General features: G+C 42.7%; 1 protein-coding gene across 3 annotated transcripts in view; it reads right to left on the bottom strand.

The window, feature by feature from the left end:
- The window catches only part of LOC138950296 (uncharacterized), a 58,667-nt gene that overhangs the window by 39,625 nt on the left and 2,511 nt on the right, over nt 1-16,531 (bottom strand). The window contains exon 1 of one of the 3 annotated variants that reach the window (XM_070322046.1): nt 10,960-10,974. The exons of the other annotated variants lie outside the window; for them this stretch is intronic. The gene's annotated coding sequence lies outside the window, so the exon portion shown is untranslated. Of the gene's footprint in view, nt 1-10,959; nt 10,975-16,531 lie in introns of those variants that run through there. 3 annotated transcript variants of the gene reach the window in all.

Below are 16,531 nucleotides of genomic sequence, written 5' to 3'. Positions count from 1 at the left end.
ACAAACCTCAAAACCGTCAGGAGTTTTCTCTTTTTACATTTAGTCAAGTTTTGACCAAATGTTTTAACATAGACGGGGAATCGAATGGTACGTCTCGAAGCATCCTATACACAGAATCGGTGTTGTCATCTTCAGGCACGGTGTTGTCAGTGTAGCCAAGTGGCGTATCCAGTCTTTTTGTGTAATTATCTCCTGCCCGACCCAGTTGCCTCCCCTGTCTATTATCTTCCCCTGACCCAAGTTGTGTCTCCCGCTAGGATTATTGTGTGTTTACTATCGTAGGGTAGACTCTTGACCGGATTCCTTTCTAACCTCTTATCTCAGATTTAGGTGGTCGTTATGTAATGTGCCGCCAGACTGTCTGGGTATCGTTGGACGGCGTTTTGTCAAGTGGGTGTCATTTCTTTTGACAGGGTATATCATAGAAGAGGTTTTAGTCTCTTACCTCCCCCCCCCCCCCCGCCTTCTTTGTAACTGGTTGTAATCTAATGAGCCTTATCCGGTGTGCGTAATATTTCCGGTGCGTGACACCTCTGTAACGATTTCTGCCTCTTTAACGATCCCTTTCATTTGGCAGGCAATCTTAAGTAGAACGCCCCCCGTTGTCTGACACCTAGGTAGCCTCCCTATTGGCTATCGGAAGTGACCAGCCTTTAAAAGAGAGCATTAGGCTAGATCAGCAGACGCGTTTAGTGAGACCGATCATCGAGTGAGCTGGGTGCTGCTCATATGTTGTTGTCGTGAAAGTGTCGAACCTCTGCCCAAATTTATCGCGACTTGTGAACCTGTGCTCTTGTGTTTACTGTTTCAAGTGTGCTCACTGGGGAGAATCTGTAAGTAACTAAATGCTTTATTCATTCCTTATGCTGTATTCTTTCCTTATGCTCTATTCTTATGTTTCATTTGATGCTATGATGTTTGCATATGTACATTTTGCCGCTGATTTGGTCCCGGGCGATGTCCGACCGGTCTCGAGTCAGAGTTGATGACGCCATTTTGATCTATCAGAGAGATGTGTTTTCTAGATCAGTTTCTAATCACTTTCATGATTTGACGCTGAAATTGAGCGTTAATAACTTCTAATATTTGATGACCAGTTGTTCTAAAGCTGTTTTAGAGTCTTGTAAATTAAAGACTCGTAAGAATCAAGTAAGGCAGACTCGTTCTCATTTTCCCGCCAGTTCAATGGGCTTTGTTTGGGGAAAACACATATACACATTTTGTACTAGCATTCCACTGGGCTAAATAATGTCTAGCACATAAAACTCGCGCGTGTATCGTAACCCATGTGTATCGTTGCCATTTTTCCCCATTTTATCACATATTATTTCTGGAGATCAGTAAAGTCTGAGTAGTAGTCGGTTAAAAGCCCAAAGTTAAGCCCTCAGTGCCATTGGCCCGTAAAGCTACCTATTTACGATTTAGGCGCAGAAACCCCTACAATTGATTAACGGGAATTATGGTTGACACATATATTTTGGGTAATGAACTCGTATCATGAGTTTGATGAATTCAGGCATGAGAATGATAGAGATCTTCTGAGTTAAGATTTCAGACAATAGGAAGATATTGTCTACAGGCTGCACAATTTTGACTATTAATTCTCATGTTGCACTTTAAAGGCGCTTGCCTACAGAAGAACTTTGCGACTGAAACAACCTAACATTTTGTGCAGTCGCATAGATGCAAAACAGACTTTTAATCTAAGGCGTTATGATTTAGTCGCGCTTCCCTGCAAAGTAATAGACTTCATTTTGAAGCATGGAAGCTTGCGCTTACCCCATGCCTGAGTTATCTTTCTTATTCTTGTCGTTATTATTCAACTCGATGAAGATGTGTCTTCATGGCGATGAACATACTTAATAATAACAATTATTTTGCAGTTGCGGTTCATGCAGTTGGTTAATTTATGTAGAGCATTTTCCAATGCAAGGCTTAGGCCTAAGGGAAGATGTTGGTTACTTCCCTTGACATTAGCTGTTGTGGAGTTGTTTAACTCACTGTGGATTCTCTTTCAGAGAATGCTGTGTCTGCAGGATTTTGGCTGTATTGTTACTTGTCTATATTTGTCATGATTATTTTGACAAATGATACAGTCATACATTCATAGGTTTATTGTGGAATGTATGTATGGTTAGGATGCATTGGTATGAATGGTGCGTTTTACTTGTTATGCCATGTACTTATATTATGTTTTCTTTTCTTTTCATGTGTCATCAGACACTGCTTTCTGGTGTCTACTTTCTGGTGTTTACTTTCTGGTGTTTGCTTCTGGTGTACGTTAATTAAAAGTCACGTTATCGCAACCTCTGTCTTGGCGTCTCATTTATGCTTCCTGGCCTATCCCCCCCTTCCACTCCACCCTATCACATCAGCATCAGGCACGGTGTTGTCATCATCAGGCACGGTGTTGTCCAGAGAAATGTTGGAAGACAGTATGAAATCAACCACTAAGTCGATACAAAAACAACAACAGCACAGAACAAAACAAAACATACACGACGTCAGCGGATCACAACCAAAGAGGCCAACCATGTGAGGACCAAGTTCGTCATTACATTCATTCATTGATCTCTGCAGCTCACAAAACGGGCAGCAATTCTGATTACAGATCAGCTGGTTAACACCTAGGCTCTGTCAGATCTGAATGAAAGACAGCTGTGTTCACTAACTCCTCTCAGAAAATGCCCCTTGCCGTTTCGTATGCCTTATACAACCAGCAAATACTTGCTTTCAAGACGTGAGCTATGGCCAAGTGGATAAGACATCAGCCTCTCAATCGGAAGGTCGTGAGTTCAAATCCAGGTCGCGGCCCCTGGTGGGTTATAAGGCCGGAGGGTGGAGATTTTTCCGATCTCCCAGGTCAACTTATGTGCAGGCCTGCTAGTGCCCTATCCCCCTTCGTGTGTCCACGCAAGCAATATACCAAGTGCGCACGGAAAAGATCCTGTTATCCATGTCAGAGTTCGGTGGTTAAAGAAACACGAAAATACCCAGCATGCTTTCCCCGAAAGCGGCGTATGGCTGCCTGAATGGCGGGGGTCAAAACAGTCATACACGTAAAAGCCGTAACAAATGTCAGCCCATGAACAAAACCAAAACATCTCGCTTTAAAACCCATCAAATAGCCTAACACCATCAAATAGCCTAACACCATCACATAGCCTGACACCATCACATAGCCTAACACCATCACATAGCCTAAAACCATCACATAGCCTAACACCATCACATAGCCTGACACCATCACATAGCCTAACACTATCAAATAGCCTTACACCATCACATAGCCTGACACCATCACATAGCCTGACACCATCACATAGCCTAACACCATCACATAGCCTAACACCATCACATAGCCTAACACCATCACATAGCCTAACACCATCACATAGCCTGACACCATCACATAGCCTAACACCATCACATAGCCTAACACCATCACATAGCCTAACACCATCACATAGCCTGACACCATCAAATAGCCTAACACCATCACATAGCCTGACACCATCAAATAGCCTGACACCATCACATAGCCTAACACCATCACATAGCCTAACACCATCACATAGCCTAACACCATCACATAGCCTAACACCATCACATAGCCTAACACCTTTAACATTCAGCTCCGCTTCACTGTTTCTCATTTGGATGGTGGATTCCATGTGTGAAGGGCAGTCTCTTGACCTTGGTGTAAGGGAGAACACTCACTCTGCGAACTGTTTGCTCGGTACAGCACACTTCAAGGGGCAGCCAGTGCGACAAGAGACGCTCTATAATGCAGTCTAGCCTTCCAAAGCAAAAGTGTGGGGGTATTTTGGATCATCCTGAGTATGCCTTGCAGTGTCTTCAGGTTGTTTTAAAAAGGGATATTCTCTTTCATCGGATGTTATTCACTGATTCAAAAAGAAGCTTTGTCCCATCCGCATATGTGATTTAACGAATACTTGACAACACTTCAATGTTGAGCTCCACATACTTTTTACCTGGTACTTTGTTCCTGGTGCATGATTTGTAAGGTGGCCAATGAATGGTTTTGAGTGGTATAATTCAAACATATTCAATATTTATTTGACACTGTCATGAAACAGAATTATGCTGCCTGACCAACTGTTCTTCGTGATCTCTCTCGTGTATTGTATCCTTGTTTCGTCTTATTGACTATGCCTCGTTCTTTGTGTAATTTAGTGACATTTTCGCCGATCACAAAATGTATTAACTTTGCGTGTGTGTCTTCTGTGCATTTAATTTAATACTATTGTGACGAGACCCACTCTTCCCAAATATCTGGCGCTCCAAGTCTTCTTCATCCTCTTCTTTTTATATTTAGTCAAGTTTTGACTAAATATTTTAACATCGAGGGGGAATCGAAACGAGGGTCGTGGTGTATGTGCGTGTGTCTGTGTGTGTGTCTGTGTGTGTGTCTGTGTGTGTGTGTAGAGCGATTCAGACTAAACTACTGGACCGATCTTTATGAAATTTGACATGAGAGTTCCTGGGTATGAAATCCCCGAACGTTTTTTTCATTTTTTTGATAAATGTCTTTGATGACGTCATATCCGGCTTTTCGTGAAAGTTGAGGCGGCACTGTCACGCCCTCATTTTTCAACCAAATTGGTTGAAATTTTGGTCAAGTAATCTTCGACGAAGCCCGGGGTTCGGTATTGCATTTCAGCTTGGTGGCTTAAAAATTAATTAATGACTTTGGTCATTAAAAATCGGAAAATTGTAAAAAAAAAAAAAAAATTTATAAAACGATCCAAATTTACGTTTATCGTATTCTCCATCATTTGCTGATTCCAAAAACATATAAATATGTTATATTCGGATTAAAAACAAGCTCTGAAAATTAAATATATAAAAATTATTATCAAAATTTTTTTTTCGAAATCAATTCAAAAACACTTTCATCTTATTCCTTGTCGGTTCCTGATTCCAAAAATATATAGATATGATATGTTTGGATTAAAAACACGCTCAGAAAGTTAAAACGAAGAAAGGTACAGAAAAGCGTGCTATCCTTCTTAGCGCAACGAATACCCCGCTCTTCTTGTCAATTCCACGTGCACTGCCTTTGCCACGGGCGGTGGAGTGACGATGCTACGAGTATACGGTCTTGCTGCGTTGCGTTGCGTTCAGTTTCATTCTGTGAGTTCGACAGCTACTTGACTAAATATTGTATTTTCGCCTTACGCGACTTGTTTCCTTATGCTTATCTCTGTTCTCTCGTGCCCCCTGTCTTCTTTTCCACTTGTTTGTCCCCACCCCCTGTACTACCACCCCCTGTACTACCACCCCCTGTACTACCACCCCCTGTACTACCACCCCCTGTACTACCACCCCCTGTACTACCACCCCCTGTACTACCACCCCCTGTACTACCACCCCCTGTACTACCACCCCCTGTACTACCACCCCCTGTACTACCACCCCCTGTACTACCACCCCCTGTACTACCACCCCCTGTACTACCACCCCCTGTACTACCACCCCCTGTACTACCACCCCCTGTACTACCACCCCCTGTACTACCACCCCCTGTACTACCACCCCCTGTACTACCACCCCCTGTACTACCACCCCCAGTACTACCACCCCCTGTACTACCACCCCCTGTACTACCACCCCCTGTACTACCACCCCCTGTACTACCACCCCCTGTACTACCACCCCCTGTACTACCCCCCCTGTACTACCACCCCCTGTACTACCACCCCCTGTACTACCACCCCCTGTACTACCACCCCCTGTACTACCACCCCCTGTACTACCACCCCCAGTACTACCACCCCCTGTACTACCACCCCCTGTACTACCACCCCCTGTACTACCACCCCCAGTACTACCACCCCCTGTACTACCACCCCCTGTACTACCACCCCCAGTACTACCACCCCCTGTACTACCACCTCCTGTACTACCACCCCCTGTACTACCACCCTCCACCCCCTCCCTTTTCTGATTGTTTGCGTATCAGTTTTGTTTGTTTGTTATCGTTGCCTAAAGGAGTTAATGTATTTAGTCCGCCATCATGTTAAACACAAGGAGCTCGTTCACTTGTGGAAATAAGTATTGCAACAAATGCTGTAGGGCTCTGCTAACATCGGTGCGAATCGGGGTTCTGACTGCTATGAGATGTTGATTGGGAAAATGCTGAACGGCTCAACGAACACCCGGGCAAAGCCAGGTCCTGACTGCTAGTATCATATAAATGAGGTCGTTAGAGTTGACAGGGACCTCATTTTTCTCTTCTCGTGATGATGACAAAGTAACCCGGGCAAACGTCATTCTCGGAACACTGTAGCCCTGGCAATTTTCCCTGGAAGAATGTTGAAAACCCGTTACTTTCAAGAGTGACGCCTTTTTGCTTGGACGTCAAAGATTTCAAAATGCTTTGCAAGAGATCGAGGTTCCATGGCATAAGTCGTGTCTTCAATTTAGGCGCTTCGACTACAGGACGTTTAAAGCAAAAGACACGCAAGTACAGTATGTGGGATGAACAGAATACTACATGATTTATAAATATAGGTTACACACTCCGAGTCCTAGATAGCTTGCATATTTCCATGCTAATGGTATCATCTCGAAGAATCTATGTGACTAATCCATCAAGATCTGTCCACAAGTATTCTCTGAATCGCTCTGCACATATACACAGACAGACACAGACAGACACAGACAGACACACACACAGACACACACACACACACACACACACACACACACAATCACCCTCGTCTCGATTCCCCGTCTATGTTAAAACATATAGTCAAAACTTGACTAAATGAAAAAAGCCACTCGTGAAAATGTGCTTGACACAGCAAGCCAGGATCTCTATGTACACAACACTGGCTGTAAAATGCAGGCCATTAAGATAGGAGTACCCGGTATCTTGTGTCGTCTTAGACTACTGCACATCCGGGTCGCATTGTACTCATAGCGGGCGATATCATGGGAAGGGGTGGAGCTATGTGACCCTTGTAAACCAGTACTGCCTGGCCTGTTTTGTTCAACACGTTGGCCTTTTGGGGACAAGTTAAGACTCGTTGTCGTCATTTGTCTCGCTCATTCTGTCTGTGTGTTTCTAATTCTCTTTGTCTGTCTGTCTGTCTGTCTGTCTGTCTGTCTGTCTGTCTGTCTGTCCGTATGTCTGTCTGTCTGTCTGTCTGTCTGTCTGTCTGTCTGTCTGTCTGTCTGTCTGTCTGTCTATGTCTCTTTCTATCTGGATATTAGAAGAAAAAAATGTGTCTTCCTTTAATTATGTATTCATGAAAATATGTTCTGTTTTAAGTAGTAGTAGTAGTGGAAACAGTAGATGTAGTAGTAGTAGAAGTAGTAGTAGTAGTAGTAGTAGTAGTAGTAGTAGTAGTAGTAGTAGTAGTAGTAGTAGTAGTAGTAGTAGTAGTAGTAGTAGTAGTAGTAGTAGTAGTAGTAGATTAATCCCTTTAAGGGCGAGGGCCAGATGCACACACACACACAAAACAACAACAACACAAGATATCATCAAAACCTAAAAAAAATTAAAAAAAGAATGTCATTGTGTTTGTCATCGTCACTGCATGGCTCTTAAGCTATCAACCCCACTACGCACCCCCCCACCCCCCTCCTTCCCACCCCTGTTTGTGACGGTGGATGAAAGACAACTATTTGCATTCGGACGTAACCATTAGAGCGCGTGTCTATATGTTTGTGTGGGTGTGTCTATATGTTTGTGTGGGTGTGTCTATATGTTTGTGTGGGTGTGTCTATATGTTTGTGTGGGTGTGTCTATATGTTTGTGTAAGTTTTGATTAAAAATAAATTCACACAAGACTAGTATTGTTGTTTGGCTTCAATGGATATATTTTCGTCAAGTATGATGTCTTTACATAATATCTGTAAAATATGAATGGATTTGAACCATATACTATGTCACTATGACCTTCCAATCTTCCTAACCCCCAGCCCAGTAAAGCGTGCGAGACGTTTCCTGAACAAATTTCGCTTTGTGGTGCGAGTTCAGTGTGACATGATTAGTTTCCAGAACCCCATTTCTGACTTTCGAAGTTTATCTACATACATTTAGCAATGCACGAGCAAAATATGACAACTTAATGGTGCCTTTTGGTTTAATGCTATGGTAAAAAATCCTAGTGATAGTGTTTACAGCTTGAAACAAAACATAACAGAGGGGAGTAGTCTTCCTCAATCTGGTTCAGAGCATAATGTATTTCTATTTTCAGAGGTAGCATTATTTCTGATAAGAGCTAGAGCCAATATAATGATGCTGAATATTTGAAAAATGAACTTTGTGACTCATCTGAGCAGCAGAAGAGCCTTCGTGATCGTCAGCGTAAGGCTGGCTGTCTTCAAGGCAATTCCTAGATGAACAACTTAACACTGCGTTCGATTATTCGCCCGTTTCTTAAGCTAGAGCTTTAAAACTTTACACGCGTCTAGGGCTACATGAACGCTTTACAATACATACAATATAGTTGACTCTCGCGTTATTTAAAGGTCACAACAAGGTCATTACCAGGCAAAAACGAGAGAAAACCGACGGAAAGTACCATTTTCTGCAACTGTTTGTTAGAAAAAGCTTTCAAATTCAATTATTTTTGGGGGATTAACGCATCTCTAGACATGACAATCATCCGATTATCAGACATCAATTGTGGAGGTCACGACAAGGTCATTACCAGGCAAAAACGAGGGAAAACCGAGGGAAAATACCATTTTCTGCAACTTGTGTGAAAGTAAAAGCTTTCAAACTCCATCTTCTTCTGGTATTGGCGCATCTCTAGGCATGACAATCATCTGATTAACAGTCCTCAATTTTCAAGGTCACAACCAGGTCATTACCAGATAGAACCGAGAGAAAACCGAGAAAAAATACCATTTTCTATAACTGTTTTGTAAGTAAGAGCTTATAAACTCCATCTTCTTGGGATTAGCGCTGATTTTTATGACCCTGAAGTCCGAGGAAAGTTTTCTTGGCCCATGCCTAGTTTGAAGGTCATGACAAGGTCAAGTTTACACGTTTTCTATTTGTGTTCGGCTATTTTCTAAGCTAAAGCTGTTGAGGCAGATTCATGACATCTTCCTTCGCCCACAGGGGCTCTAGGGGGGTGGGCGGGGCTGGATGTAATAGGGGTAGAAGAGAAGGGGAGAGAGAAGAAAAAGTCAATGTTAAGGTGTTCATCTACCGATAGCCTTGCGGTCTGCAAGCCTGACTCTGAGGATCACACCGGCTGTCCTGGCACTCAGACGAGTCATAAAGTTGATATATTTTCCGTCGTTTTACCCAGTAATGACCTTGTTGTGTGACCTTTAAATATTACGAGAGTCAACAATATTTGTTTCATGTCTTATAATGCCCTAGACGTGTGTAAAATCCCATCCTTGTCATGACCTTCAAACATTGCATGGGTCAAGAATACTTTCCAAAGACTTCATGGTCATTGAAATCAGCGCTAATCCTAGAAGAAGATGGAGTTTATAAGCTCTTACTTACAAAAAAGTTGCAGAAAATGGTATTTTCCCTCGGTTTTCCATCGGTTTTATCTGGTAATGACCTTGTTGTGACCTTGAAAATTGAGGACTGTTAATCAGATGATTGTCATGTCTAGAGATGCGCCAATACCAGAAGAAGATAGAGTTTTGAAAGCATTTACTTACACACAAGTTGCATTTTGGACGACGTCTTTCCTGGATTTAGGGTAGGGTTCATGATAATGATACTGTCACCAGCATCCTCGGCCAAAGCAGTCGCAAATTGTTTTGTGATAATCAAAAGATACCAACTAACACATTTATATGTAAAACGTACCCGTTTGAGTTCGTAATTTGGCTGAGAACTTCTTTTTTCAGAGGCAAGCGTCTGAAATGCTCGTGCATCACTCTTCAGGGTATAGTTGAATTTTGACTGAAAAGAGAAAGTGCGCCCTTGAATATTTCTTGTTAACATCGATTTTTATGTTCGGCAGGCCCCAAGCTTTCAAAAAATACCCATTTGGTTGAGTCCGCTTTTGGGTGCACGGTCAGCCCTCCGCCGTGACGGAGTATTACTTGTCACTAAACATGCATATTGGTCAGAGTACGGTCCTATCATCTCTTCGACCTGATGCTATTTTTCAAGATGGGGGTAATGTACGTTTTGCTGGTCTGTGCAAAATATGGCACCGTCATTTGTTTTTAGTTTTCTGATATTTGATTGTGTGGACACTCCTCTGCATTGTGTCATGCTTTGGTTGAAATTGTACAAACATTCCAGGAATTATGTTCATGCAAATTGAGAAACTGATCTCATTATAGCTCGCGAACACCTCATTTAATGACGCTATTTCCAGTCATATAGGAAAGACGTTACAAAAAACCCGAATAGTTCAAAAGAAACATCATTACAAACACAAATAAACCAGGGATCAATACCGCTCAAAACTAGGTCATGTGATTGTAAGTGATCGGTCAGATACGCCATTCAATTACCCAACCCTCGATTGTATGATTCTTGGTATGTAATCATAATCAACATTCTGCATCAACATTTCTGTCCGATTGATTTCTCAAACTTTTACACACTTATTTCAACACATTCTGAAAATACTACAGGTAAGAGCAGATGAACCACACTTTGTCCTCCATTGTTTAATTGTATGGACAATACATTATCTGATGTCTTATGTCTACATTAGCAAAATCTATTTTAAAATCAGTGGGTGTCCGATGTGTGTAAGATGTAAAGGGCAATTTTCACATCGTTTCTGACACACACACACACACACACACACACACACACACACACACACACACACACACACACACACACACACACACACATACACACACACACACCTTGCCAGGCTCTGGGCACAAACGGAGAAAGCTATTTCTATGTCTGTGGGCTCTGGGCCGTACGGGACAGAGAAAGGACGGTGAAGGTCTTACCTCTACACACTAAGAGAGTCTTACCTCTACACACACAGCCTTACCGATCCACACACACACTTACCTCTACACACACACAGTCTTACCTCTAAACACACAGTTTTACCTCTACACACACAGTCTTACCTCTACACACACAGTCTTACCTCTACACACACAGTCTTACCTCTACACACACAGTCTTACCTCTACACACTAAGAGAGTCTTACCTCTACACACTAAGAGAGTCTTACCTCTACACACTAAGAGAGTCTTACCTCTACACACGCAGTCTTACCTCTACACACACAGTCTTACCTCTACACACACAGTCTTACCTTTACACAAACACACAGTCTTACCTTTACACACACACAGTCTTACCTCTACACACACAGTCTTACCTCTACACACAGTCTTACCTCTACACACACAGTCATACCTCTACACACACAGTCTTACCTCTACACACACAGTCTTTCCTCTATACACACAGTCTTACCTCTACACAAACACACAGTCTTACCTCTATACACACAGTCTTACCTTTACACAAACACACAGTCTTACCTCTATACACACAGTCTTACTTTTACACAAATACACAGTCTTACCTTTACACAAACACACAGTCTTACCTCTATACACACAGTCTTACCTTTACACAAACACACAGTCTTACCTCTATACACACAGTCTTACCTTTACACAAACACACAGTCTTACCTCTATACACACAGTCTTACCTTTACACAAACACACAGTCTTACCTTTACACAAACACACAGTCTTACCTCTATACACACAGTCTTACCTTTACACAAACACACAGTCTTACCTTTACACAAACACACAGTCTTACCTCTACACACACAGTCTTACCTCTACACACAGTCTTACCTCTACATACACAGTCTTACCTCTACACACACAGTCTTACCTTTACACACACACACAGTCTTACCTCTACACATACAGTCTTACCTCTACATACACAGTCTTACCTTTACACAAACACACAGTCTTACCTTTACACACACACACACAATCTTTCCTCTACACACACAGTCTTACCTCTACACACAGTCTTACCTCTACACACACAGTCTTACCTCTACACACACACAGTCTTGCCTCTACACATACAGTCTTACCTCTACACACACAGTCTTACCTCTACACACACACACACAGTCTTACCTCCACACACAGTCTTACCTCTACACACACACAGTCTTACCTCTACACTCAGTCTTACCTCTACACACTGTCTTACCTCTACACACACAGTCTTACCTCTACACACAGTCTTACCTCTACACACACAGTCTTACCTCTACACACAGTCTTACCTCTACACACACAGTCTTACCTCTACACACACACACAGTCTTACCTCTACACACACACACTGACACAGTCTTACCTCTACACACACACAGTCTTACCTTTACACACAGTCTTACTTCTACACACACAATCTTACCTCTACACACACAGTCTTACCTCTACACACACACAGTCTTACCTCTACACACAAAGTCTTACCTCTACACACAGTCTTACCTCTACACACAGTCTTACCTCTACACACATATTGTCTTAGCTCTACACACACAGTCTTAGCTCTACACACAGTCTTAACTCTACACACATACAGTCTTACCTCTACACACACAGTCTTACCTCTACACACACAGTCTTACCTCTACACACACAGTCTTACCTCTACACACACAGTCCTACCTTTACACAAACACAGTCTTACCTCTACACAAACAGTCTTACCTCTACACAAACAGTCTTACCTCTACACACACAGTCTTACCTCTACACACACACACAGTCTTACCTCTACATACACAGTCTTACCTCTACACACACACACAGTCTTACCTCTACACACACAGTCTTACCTCTACACACACACACTCTATACACTCAGTCTTACCTCTACACACACAGTCTTACCTCTACACACATTGTCTTACCTCTACACACACAGTCTTACCTCTACACACACAGTCTTACCTTTACACACACACACACAGTCTTACCTCCACACACAGTCTTACCTCTACACACACAGTCTTACCTCTACACACAGTCTTACCTCCACACACACACACAGTTACCTTTACACACACACACAGTTACCTCTACACACACAGTCTTACCTCTACACACACACAGTCTTACCTTTACACACAGTCTTACTTCTACACACACAATCTTACCTCTACACACACAGTCTTACCTCTACACACACAGTCTTACCTCTACACACACAGTCTTACCTCTACACACACAGTCTTACCTCTACACACACAGTCTTACCTCTACACACATATTGTCTTACTTCTACACACACAGTCTTAGCTCTACACACAGTCTTAACTCTACACACATACAGTCTTACATCTACACACACAGTCTTACCTCTACACACACAGTCTTACCTCTACACACACAGTCTTACCTTTACACACACAGTCTTACCTCTACACACACAGTCTTACCTCTACACAAACACAGTCTTACCTTTACACATACAGTCTTACCTCTACACACACAGTCTTACCTCTACACACACAGTCTTACCTCTACACACACACACAGTCTTACCTCTACACACACAGTTTTACCTCTAGACACACATTCTTACCTCTACACACACAGTCTTACCTCTACACACACAGTCTTACCTCTACACACAGTCTTACCTCTACACACAGTCTTACCTCTACACGCAGTCTTACCATTACACACACAGTCTTACCATTACACACACAGTCTTACCTCTACACACACAGTCTTACCATTACACACATAATATTACCTCTACACACAGTCTTACCTCTACACACACAGTCTTACCATTACACAGACAGTCTTACCTCTACACACAGTCTTACCTCTACACACAGTCTTACCTCTACACACACAGTCTTACCTCTACACACACACAGTCTTACCTCTACACACACAGTCTTATCACAACACACACAGTCTTACCTCTACACACAGTCTTACCTATACACACACACAATCTTACCTATACACACACACAGTCTTACCTCTACACACACACAGTCTTACCTCTACATACACAGTCTTACCTCTACACACACACAGTCTTACCTCTACACACACAGTCTTACCTCTACACACAGTCTTACCTCTACACACACACACAGTCTTACCTCTACACAAACACAGTCTTACCTCTACACACACAGTCTTACCTCTACACACAGTCTTACCTCTACACACAGTCTTACCTCTACACACACACAGTCTTACCTCTGCACACACAGTCTTACCTCTACACACATTGTCTTACCTCTTATCACGTACATCTAGACTGAGACATGGCTTGGTAACATTGTGTGTTGCCTGAAACATCATGTACATCTAGTGTGAATGCCCCTGCTAAGGAGCCTTCTGTGTATTTAGATTCTTTTTGTTTTGCTTGTGTTTTTGGTCATGCTTCTAGCTTGACTCGCATGCGACTTTCCGTGGTGGTGGCTTCCCCTCTCTTTTCTTTCACTTTTCTTTCCTTATCTCACTTTTGCACCTATTTGTGCACTTTTGCCACCTCTGTAGTTTCGCGTGCGGATCTAGCTCGCTCTTTATCTTCTAGTTTTCTTTATTAAGTATGAGCGTCCTGGTACGACCTTTGTTTTTGTTTTACTGACGTTAAATATTGTAACGAACAAATTTATAAACGAGAGTGTGGCCGGCGTTTTTCTGATATTAATTTCATGTGCCTGTACACAGTCTTACCTCTACACACACAGTCTTACCTCTACACACACAGTCTTACCTCTACACACAGTCTTACCATTACAGACACAGTCTTACCTCTACACACAGTCTTACCTCTACACACACAGTCTTACCTCTACACACACAGTCTTACCTCTACACACAGTCTTACCTCTACACACAGTCTTACCTCTACACACACAGTTTTACCTCTACACACACATTCTTACCTCTACACACAGTCTTACCTCTACACACACAGTCTTACCTCTACACACACAGTCTTACCTCTACACACACAGTCTTACCTCTACACACACAGTCTTACCTCTACACACACACACAGTCTTACCTCTACACACAGTCTTACCTCTGCACACACACACAGTCTTACCTCTACACACACACACATAGTCTTACCTCTACACACAGTCTTACCTCTACACACACACACTCTACACACTCAGTCTTACCTCTACACACACAGTCTTACCTCTACACACACAGTCTTACCTCTACATACACAGTCTTACCTCTACACACACACACTCTACACACTCAGTCTTACCTCTACACACACAGTCTTACCTCTACACACACACAGTCTTACCTCTACACACAGTCTTACCTCTACACGCAGTCTTACCTCTACACACAGTCTTACCTCTACACACAGTCTTACCTCTACACACAGTCTTACTGCTACACACACAGTCTTACCTCTACACACACAGTCGTACCTCTACACACATAGTCTTACCTCTACACACAGTCTTACCTCTACACACAGTGTTACCTCTACACACACAGTCTTACCTCTACACACACAGTCTTACCTCTACACACACAGTCTTACCTCTACACACAGTCTTATCACTACACGCACAGTCGTACCTCTACACACAGTCTTACCTCTACACACAGTGTTACCTCTACACGCAGTCTTACCTCTACACACAGTCTTACCTCTACACACACAGTCGTACCTCTACACACAGTCTTATCACTACACGCACAGTCGTACCTCTACAGACACAGTCTTACCTCTACACACACAGTCTTACCTCTACACACAGTCTTACCTCTACACACACAGTCTTACCTCTACACACACAGTCTTACCTCTACACACACAGTCTTACCTCTACACACACACAGTCTTACCTCTACACACACACACAGTCTTACCTCTACACACAGTCTTACCTCTGCACACACACACAGTCTTACCTCTACACACACACACATAGTCTTACCTCTACACACAGTCTTACCTCTACACACACAGTCGTATCTCTACATACACACTCTTACCTCTACACACACAGTCTTACCTCTACATACACAGTCTTACCTCTACATACACAGTCTTACCTCTACACTTACAGTCTTACCTTTACACACACACAGTCTTACCTCTACACACACAGTCTTACCTCTACACACACAGTCTTACCTCTACACACAGTCTTACCTCTACACACAGTCTTACTTCTACACACAGTCTTACCTCTACACACAGTCTTACCTCTACACACACAGTCTTACCTCTACACACAGTCTTACCTCTACACACACAGTCTTACCTCTACACACACAGTCTTACCTCTACACACACAGTCTTACCTCTACACACACAGTCTTACCTCTACACACACAGTCTTACCTCTACATACACAGTCTTACCTATACACACACACAATCTTACCTATACACACACACAGTCTTACCTCTACACACACAGTCTTACCTCTACACACACACAGTCTTACCTCTACACACAGTCTTACCTCTACACACAGTCTTACCTCTACACACACACACAGTCTTACCTCTACACACAGTCTT

The sequence above is a fragment of the Littorina saxatilis genome, linkage group LG16, assembly GCF_037325665.1.
Source record: "Littorina saxatilis isolate snail1 linkage group LG16, US_GU_Lsax_2.0, whole genome shotgun sequence".
NCBI classification, from domain to species: domain Eukaryota; kingdom Metazoa; phylum Mollusca; class Gastropoda; order Littorinimorpha; family Littorinidae; genus Littorina; species Littorina saxatilis.
This window is presented reverse-complemented; position numbering and strand designations above follow the sequence as displayed.